Here is a 9,087-nt window from a genome sequence, read left to right as displayed (position 1 = left end):
GTACGTGTGTGTGTGTATGTGTGTCTGTGGGTGGGTGTGTATGTCCATGTAAGTGTGTGTGTGTCTGTGTATGTGTGTCTGTGGGTGTGTATGTCTTTATCTGTGTGTGTGTATGGGTGTGTGCGTGTGTGATTGTGTGTGTTTGTGCGTGTGTGTGTGAACGTGGTGGGCTTCATGGAGGGCTTGTTTGAGGGGCTGGCACAGCGAAGGAACACTTGAAACTAAAAATGTACCACATATTGGAAAGGAAGATGTCTGCTCCACCCTATCAAAGTAATGCCAGCGTCCCGACTTATTCTTTCTGGAGTTTAAAATCAATTGTTCCTCCAGGCTGAAAATGTGTTTCCAAAGGTGACTGTCAGCACATGGAGTTGATGTTTGAGTGATAGCCCACACACGCATTGCAAAGGTACATCGTTCATTCGGCTCTCTCCCTGCAACGTTTCGTCACAAAGGGATCCCACTTCAAGCTGAGGGGGAGGGAGCTGCTGACTTTTATTCATTGACAGACAGGGGAAAAAAACCTGCCTCTGCCCCATACAGCTACAGTGCCTTATTAATCCACTCTATACACTCCTTGCCTGAACTGGCAGTAAGTGGTCCCCTCAGAGTTTGGGGGTTGGGGGGAGGGGCAGAGAGCCAGATAAGAGTCCAGAGCAGTTAGCAGGGAAAATAAATCTGGAAAATTCACCTTGGACTCCCTTAGACAATCAATAGTAGCCCACTCTGGCTCAACTAATGTTTTACCTTGGCAATAGATGCACAATACAATGAGATCCAGTGGTATTTAAAACAAACCCTGAAAAATGGGACTGTGCGTGAAGGGTTATTGATAAATTGGATCTGGTTAAAACACAATTCACTTTCTATTTAAACAGGTATATTTTCTGGATTACAAGTGTATCATAATGCAGTTAGTTTCAAGAGATGGGAAGTAAGGAGGGAATGAAGAAAGGGTTAGGATGACAGACAGAGGTGATGGGGATGAAAGGACTAGCTGGAAAAGGAAGCGCAGCCAGATATGGAGAGATCAGAAGGACTACAATGCCTTAACCTTCCCGTGACTAATCCCTTGCGTGTAACTGGTTTGTTTCTCATTGATGATCTGGAGGCAAGCAACCAAAAAGGCTGTAGGTGGATACTGATTGAATGAAGGCATTCAATGCTAAAACCCAATTGATCATAAACGAAATGATCAAAAAAGAGGTCTTTTGAGAATCCTTTTAAAGCTGTGAGACCGTAGGGTTTTTAAAAGAAAATTTAAACAGACATTTCATTACTTTTACCATTTACTTAAATGTCTCCCGTTACCCACATTCTGTGAAGCAGTCACAGTGTAACATTTTGGACACTGTTGTGCGTTGTTCGAACCACGGTCCCTTGATTTTGGAATAGTTGTAACTGGACACTGATTGGTGAGACTGAGAGATGCTCTTCATTCCCAGTCCTGTCTGAAATTACTGAGCTGCTATAACTTTTATAACACAAGGAAACATCTCTTTTGTTAAACTCCAAATGGACCTTTTGTCTAGTCTTACACCAAGACTCAGATTTTATATTCTGATATTGTGGTTTGCATCTGAATATTTCAGACTTCGTGCAACGCTAGGTAAATAAAAAGGTTATGATCCTAAATTATTGACTAGTTCCTATTTGACAAGCTGCATCCTGTCACTGCATGATGCAGCTCCCATGGTAACACCACCAATTTTCTCTTAACCTAAAAATTCTCCCATGTCAGTTCTAAATAGTCCCTGGTTTGATCCCTTTCCCTCTCTACACACCAATCTCCAAACAGAGGGGGATGAGCAGCAGTGAGCTTTCCTCCCAGGCCTTTTGAGAATGCTCTTTGTGATCTTGTCACCAGCAAGTATCTGGGTCCTGGATGTAGGTTTGCTCGCTGAGCTGGAAGGTTCATTTCCAGACGTTTCTTCACCCTACTAGGTAACATCTTCAGTGGGCCTCAGATGAAGCAATGCTGGAAATTCCTTCTTTTGATTTATATGTTTGGGTTTCTTTGGGTTGGTGATGTCATTTCCTGTGGTGATGTTATTTCCTGTGGTGAAGTCATTTCCTGTTCTTTTTCTCAGGGGGTGGTAGATGGAGTCTAACTCGTGTTTGTTGATAGAGTTCCGGTTGGAATTACATTAGACCCCATCTACCACCCCTGAGAAAAAGAGCAGGAAGTGACTTCACCACAGGAAATAACATCATCACAGGAAATGATATCACTAACCCAAAGAAACCCAAACATATAAATCGAAAGCAGGAATTTTCAGCATTGCTTCGTCTGAGGCCCACTGAAGATGTTACCTAGTAGGGTAACGAAACGTCTGGAAATGAACTTTCCAGCTCAGCGAGCAAACCTACATCCAAAACCTCAACCTGAGCTACAAAACGTCTCAAAATTCGCTAAGTATCTGGGTCAATGTTGATCAGGTACCCCACTCTCCTCATTAGGGCAGCACGTCTGGTTCCAAAGATGTGGAGGTACCAGTGTTGGACAAAGCCAAAACTCACATGACACTGGGTTATAGTTCAACAGGTTTATTTGAATTCACTATTTCAAAAAACAATTATTTGAAATAAACCTGTTGGACTTTAACTGGGTGTTGTGTGATTTTTGACTTTGTCCAGGTTCAAAGCAGGCTTTATCGCTGAAGCCTGGAGACTGAACAGCGTGAAACGCTGATTCTTTGGATCAAAAAGCAGGATATTGTGGATGCCTAGAAGCAGAAGGTCAAGTGGCTCAGGAAAATAAAACTGCCTTGACCTTGTGCCACTGATGCAGGTACACGGGGCAGAGAGTTTAATATAATATACTTGGGTATCATCCAACATATAATGTTGGAGTGAAACACTGTTTGTACTTATAAGTTTGTGAGTGCATTTTTTAGTCTCGACTCTGGACTCTTGATTGAATGAATGCTTTGTTACTGTGAAAAGTTGTAATTGTGAGACAATATTCCTGCAACGTCTTTGCCTGAATTTATCGCCTTGTCTCTTTGTGGGGAAATTACCCGAATATCAGCACCCGATAAGGAATTCATTCCTGTGAAGAGCGGTTATCTAACTTGCCTCTCCAATTGGGTGACAGTGACTTATACTTGACACATAGGGGCTTTAAGTGAAAGGAACTTTTCAATTTAAGGAATAAAATGTTAAGTTCACTTCACTCAGCTGGTACTAGGGTGTCTTGCTCACTGAGACTATTAGAAATTGTACTTGGTGTTGCAATCTTTGGAGAGCACAGAACTCTGAGCTTCCTAGTTAATCTAGTCAAACCTCTCATTCATGGGATATAGGCTGGGCAAACATGCATTGCCCATCCCTAATTGCCCCTGGAGAAGGTGGAGGTGAGCTGCCTCCTTGAGGCACTGTGGTCCACAAGTCGTATGTACCCCACAATGCCATTAGGGAGAGAAGTTCAGGATTTTGATACATCTTTGATAGACATACAATGTCAGGACCACCTAAAGTTGTTGAGTCCGATCATTTTAAGCACTTAATTGTTGGCAGCAGCAGGTATTCCAACCGACTGGAATGAATAACTCTGTCATTTTAAAAAGGCAATAATAAAATGGTTCAACATCCTGGTTCGAGAGTGACGCCCTGGTGGATCAGCTGCGAAATGTGGCATCATGCCAGCTTCAATCGGTGCCACGTTTGCTGATCTCACTCTTGCTGCCAATAAGGGATGAAATGTGCCTCTATCTCTTTGCAAGAAAACAAGGAAGTAAATTGGAGTTCAGCTGCTCATTCCCCCCTCCCCGCTGCAAGTTGTGTGTCTGTGGCTGTTGGGCATGGGGGCAATGGATCTTTGCTGTGGCATCACCATGGGCGAGTACCCTACTGGGGACTTATTATTGTGTATGAGCTGTTAAGAGTGGCCACTTGGGCTAGACAGCAGCCAACCCAAGCATGAGTCAGCACCTTCAGGAGAATGGGAGATGGGGGTGGGGAGCAGGGGTGAATTCTTGTCAAATATGGATGGAGCTGTTCAGTGAAATGTTAACCTTGTGCTCTTGAGACCACAGTTTCCATCAGTGGATGAATTTTTTTGTTCATGCATGCAGCTACAATATTTTGGTGACTCCAAAGTGCGGCTTTTATGAACAGGTTTTGCATTTCAAAGCAGCTGGTGCGTCGATACACAAGCTGGAGTTACCAAACACAGCTTGGCTTGAAATCTTCTTGGCCAATCTGAATTGCAAGAAAACAGTGCAAGGACAAGAAAGGCAAAATACGTGCTGTTACCAAATAATTGTCAAGTTGGGGGGAGGGGGGGGAAAACCTTTTTCAAACAAAAGTAACAAAGGCTATTAATTCAAGTGCACATCCAAGATGGCTGACCCCGAGAAGACAGTTCAAGAGCAGAGGTCAGTGTTCTCTGTGTCATCTCTACAGTTTAATCCCTCCACCACTGGCCTCAGCTGCCTAAGCTCTCAAATTCCCTCCCTGATTTTCTCCACTTCATTTAAAGAGACTTCTCATTAAAACAAACATTTTTAAAAAGGCTTTTTTGACATCTGCGCTAAGATTTCTTCACGCTAGCTCGCTTTTTGCCATCTTATGCACCTGTGAAGCACCGTGGGCCATTTTCATTGCATTAAAGTTGCTATGTAAGTGCAAGTTGATGTTGTTCCATCTTCCCTATCAACCTCTGCTTTGCTTATCCACTGAACTCAGTCGACACTCAATCTAAGACTGAAATGTGAAGGAATTTCTTCTCTGAAGGTAGTAACTATTTGGCATCCTCTACCTCAGAGAGTTGTGGAGGCTAGATTGCTGAAAAGGCTTTAAAAAGGAAGTAGATAGATGTTGGAAATACTGAGGAATTGAGGGCTATGAGGGGCTGGCATGAAAGAGGAGTTGAGGCCTGGGGTGGATCAGCCGTGGCAGAGGATGGAAGGGCAGGCCTGAGGGGCTGAATGGCCGACTCCCGCTTGGATATCTTGTGATAGTTTAACTGTTGCCCATTTTAATCTGGCAGTGGAAGTATCTAATCTCCAAACCTGACTGTAGACTTAAATGAAAGGTGCCATTACCAGAAAAAATCTTTTGAGACAGAAACAGCATTGGTGGGGAGTGGAATGGCAGCCATTTTCAGATGGACTCCTGAGCACCAATAAGAAGACAGGCTGGTCAGAAATGTCTCAGGCTGTGTCTGTCCGGGATTGTAAATCAACGCTTTGCACAGATTTCTCGCTCATCCAACCATTTCTAGGGGGAAGACTAAGTGACCTTTCTCATGGTGTCATTGCCTGCTGAGCTAACCTGCCACCACTGGGTTCAGCTTTAAAGCAACCAACAGTAACAAAACAATTGCCCGCGATGAACGTCTCTCCCCATGCTTGTCGTTCCTATTTCTGATCGAGTACTGCTGCCATGATCTCTATAAACATTTCCAACCTTGTCAGTCATCCCATGACTGTGAGCCAACCTTCTCACATATTGCTGCGTGTCTTTTGTTTGTCGCAAGGGCCCCTGGGGTTGCCTTTATCCGAAGTTAACCCAGAATCCTTTTTCAACCTTGTGCTCAAACCCAAGATTTTCTTGACTTGGCTACTTATGGTATTTGTGACCAGGAGCATTCTTTTGCTGCTTGACCACCTGTACTTCCACGAGAATCCCCCACACTTTCAAATGTGATTCTCTTTAAAAGAAGCATGCATTTTGACGAAAAGAAGCGAGCACTATTTAAAAGCGATCAAACCCTAATGAAGCGCAAAGGGGGGGAGAAAAGATGGGCTCCTGTCAGATTCAATGCGAGCCGATCTCTCGTGTTTTGCAGCGTTATACTTTCTTCCTTCATCAGATGTCATTATGCGCAAAAGGATAGCGGCAGTGCAAAACAGCAGCGAAAAAGAAATTGCTTATTGTACGAAGCCAGGTTCTTGAATAAATCTGACCAGCTGACAAAAGCCAAACAAAAATGCCTCTCTTTCAGGCAACTGTTAAGGCACTAATGTCTCAGACGAAGGAAACTTATGAGATTAAACTGTTATCCATCATGGTCCTCCTGTTCCTTGCTGTGTCCACCAGTTTTGGATGTCTTAGAAGTAGGGTGGTATGGTGGCTCAGTGGTTAGCATTGTTGCCTCACGGTAACAGGTTTGATCCCAGCCTTGGGACACTGTCTGTGTGGAGTTTGCACATTCTCCCTGTGTCTGTGTGAGTTTCCTCCCACAACCCAAAGATGTGCAGGTCAGGTGAATTGGCCATGCTAAATTGCCCATAGTGTTAGGTGCATCAGTCAGGGCTAAATATAGGGTAGGGGGAATGGGTCACGGTGGGTTACTCTTCGGAGGGTCGGTGTGGACTTGTTAGGCCAAAGGGGCCTGTTTCCACTATGTAGGGCATCTAATCTAATGCCCCTTTCTCAAGTACCAGCCAAGCAGAGCAGAAAAAGCAGCCATCCCTACCTTGACTTCGAATATGTCCCTGCTTTGAACAGCCACAGTCTGTGACATTTTTTGGAACAGGCAGTGTTTTATTTTGAACCAGTTAATGTTCGCCACCTCCAACCACACTAATTTGCCAAATATGGATGCCAGGCACTGCGAAAGTAACAATCTGGCTCTGTGGTGCACGAGAGGGGATTTTGACCATTCTTGCCCAGTGTCAGCTGATGAGGAAAAACAAGGATTTGCTGAAAAAAAGGATCTTGTCATGACTGCTCACAGAACACTGTGTCTGTCTTATACTGAGGCCAATAACAATTCCTTTTCCAAACCATTTCCCATCAATCCATATTAATCCATTAATCATAGTCCTGTAACAGATGAGAAAGTTAACAATGATGGAATCTCAAAATGTCACCCACTCAACAGAAACAGGGATATAATAGTGTAATTGATTGATCCTTGTATAATTCCATGCAGCGATACTGTCAGTGTTTTAATATTTTGAGTTTTTCTTTCATGTAAGGAATGTGAGGCTATCCATTTACAAACAGAGACAGAGAACACTGGAGAAACTCAGCAGGTCTGGTAGCATTATTGGGGCAGCACTATAGCTCAGTAGTTAGCACTGCTGCCTCACAGCACCAGGGACCCAGGTTCGATTCCAGCCTCGGGTGACTATGTGGAGTTTGTACATTCTCCCCGTTTCTGCGTAGGTTTCCTCCCACAGTCCAAAGATGTGCAGGTTCGGTGGATTGGCCACGCTAAATTGCCCCTGGTGTTCAGGGATGTGTAGGTTAGGTGCATTAGTCAGGGTAAGGGAATGGGTCTACGTGGGTTACTCTTCAGAGGGTTAGTGTGGACTTGTTGGGCCGAAGGGGCTGTTTCCACACTGTAGGGATTCTATTAATTCTATCTGTGGAAAGAGAAACCGAGTTAATATTTTGAATCTAGTGACCAGACTTCAGAATGTCCTGGAGAAGTCATACTGGACTCGAAATGTTAACTCGCTGTCTCTCTCCACAGATGCTAGCAGACCTGCTGAGTTTCTCCAGTGTTCTCTGTCTCTGTTCGTTTCAGATCTGCAGCATCAGCAGTTCTTTATTTTATTTTATTATATAAGACTTCATTGTTGCTATTTTCTTCCGATTATTGCTTTTGTGAATAATGAGTTAATGTCTGATTATAGCTGTCTAGCGCAGCAAGGATATATTGACAATGGTGAGATCACCAATTCACACGCCATCATTCAATGTAGTTGTGGTGCAGAAATTCTGATTTTTATGATATTTTTCAGCAAAATAGAATGAAAAGCATGCTCTGTGTCAACTGGAAATTGCTGAGCAATGTCCTCACATCGGTATTTCACCTGTTCCTGTTACAATCCCACCCCCCTCCTTGACATTAAATAGATGAGAGTTTAGTGGGTCAAATTCTGGAGATTTACTGGGAGAGGGGAATTTGCACAGGATGGTGTTGAGATGTTTTCGTGATCACATTGTTCACTGTAATTTTCAGGCTTATGTGCTTCAAACTTCTGCCTCACTATTTAGATTACCTGCTCCGTCTGTGATAGCTATTTATTGTGCAATGATGATACACAGCAGACAACATGAAGGCAAAGGGCTGGCCTAATCATTATCGTTCAGTCATTGCGCAAACTACACACACCCCCCCCCCCCCACCGCTTCAGCAACTTTCACTTGGGCAGCTCTAAAGGCAAGCAATAACCTTCCCCTTAAAATTGGCAAGGTGCCACCAGGAGTTTGGATGCCAACTGTTCGCTTGGGCATCTGGATCCAAACGGCCCAGTCAGCTCGCCAGAGGTATGTTGCTCCAAAGATGGGGCGCTGGTTGAAGTTTTCATCACTGTTGTGGGCAGCTGAAAAGCAACAAAAACGTCATGCCACCATCTCTAGACCTGCCTTTGAACAGCATCGTGCCCAGTCCTGAAATCCTTTGTGGCCATGTCATCTTTTAAGGGAAGAAAGGGCGACCTTTTGAAGAAAAAGAAAGCTCCAGGGCTTTGGGGCGAGAGTCAGGCACGGGCTGATATGTTTTTGAGTGCTCACGCAAAAGGCCAGCCCACTAAAGCTGGGCCAAACGGTCTCTGTGCCACAAGCTTCTATAAGTCTGTGAGCTAGCCAACAAAGGGAAAGACAGAATTAAGAGGTTTTCGTGAGTAATCATTCATCATAATTACCATAGCCATAAAGAAAAGGTCTCATCACTAAATGAATGGTGACTGACTGTGTATTGTCTATCTGACATGTCTGCAAACCTTTATGACAATAAAGAACAGTTTAACTGCTTTTTCTAAATGTTCCTGAGGGTCCGTGTCCTGTTTATTTTTTTTTACAGCACATGGCGAGAAATGCTTGCAAGAAGCAATTGCTTACAATTGCATTCGATTTGAAATGTTGTAATGTTTAGTTGCTGAGCTGCGCACCAGTCCTTGCTGGGAGAGCAGCCCTATTTTCAGTGCTGGCCACTTCACTGCAACTCCATGCTCTCGCTTCGAATGTTGCTTTGACCATCTGCCCAGGCATGGCATTAAGAGCATTGGCAAAAGTTTGTTTCTATTTGTCTGGACAAAATGAGGTGAGCCTCATAAAGGTACAACACAGTCCTTTAATGCCTGTAATAAACATCAGTTCAGTCCCACCGTTGAGAGAGGATTTAAT

This window comes from Chiloscyllium plagiosum, chromosome 43 (assembly GCF_004010195.1).
Source record: "Chiloscyllium plagiosum isolate BGI_BamShark_2017 chromosome 43, ASM401019v2, whole genome shotgun sequence".
NCBI classification, from domain to species: domain Eukaryota; kingdom Metazoa; phylum Chordata; class Chondrichthyes; order Orectolobiformes; family Hemiscylliidae; genus Chiloscyllium; species Chiloscyllium plagiosum.
Note: the sequence above shows the minus strand (reverse complement) of the source record.